Source organism: Arachis duranensis, chromosome 4 (genome assembly GCF_000817695.3).
Source record: "Arachis duranensis cultivar V14167 chromosome 4, aradu.V14167.gnm2.J7QH, whole genome shotgun sequence".
Lineage (NCBI taxonomy): Eukaryota > Viridiplantae > Streptophyta > Magnoliopsida > Fabales > Fabaceae > Arachis > Arachis duranensis.
Genome location: NC_029775.3, coordinates 46,004,092 through 46,004,606, shown reverse-complemented (window position 1 = coordinate 46,004,606; position 515 = coordinate 46,004,092).

Genomic DNA, 515 nt, shown 5'->3' with positions numbered 1-515 from the left:
TCTCCTCTGTTGACATCTATCACAGCTTCTGCTGTGGCTAGGAAAGGTCTTCCTAGGATGATGCATTCATCATCTTCCTTCCTAGTATCTAGGATTATGAAATCACCAGGGATGTAAAGGCCTTCAACCTTCACTAGTACGTCCTCTACCATTCCATAAGCTTGTCTCATTGACTTGTCTGCCAATTGTAATGAGAACAAGGCAGGTTGTACCCCAATGATCCCAAGCTTCTCCATTACAGAGAGTGGCATAAGATTTATCCCTGACCCAAGATCACATAGAGCTTTTTCAAAGCTCATGGTGCCAATGATGCAAGGTATTAAGAACTTGCCAGGATCTTGTTGCTTTTGAGGTAGAGTTTTCTGAATCCAAGTATCTAGTTCACTAATGAGCAAGGGAGGTTCACTTTCCCAAGTCTCATTACCAAACAGCTTGGCATTCAGCTTCATGATAGCTCCTAGATATTGAGCAACTTGCTCACCAGTCACATCTTCATCCTCTTCAGAGGATGAATA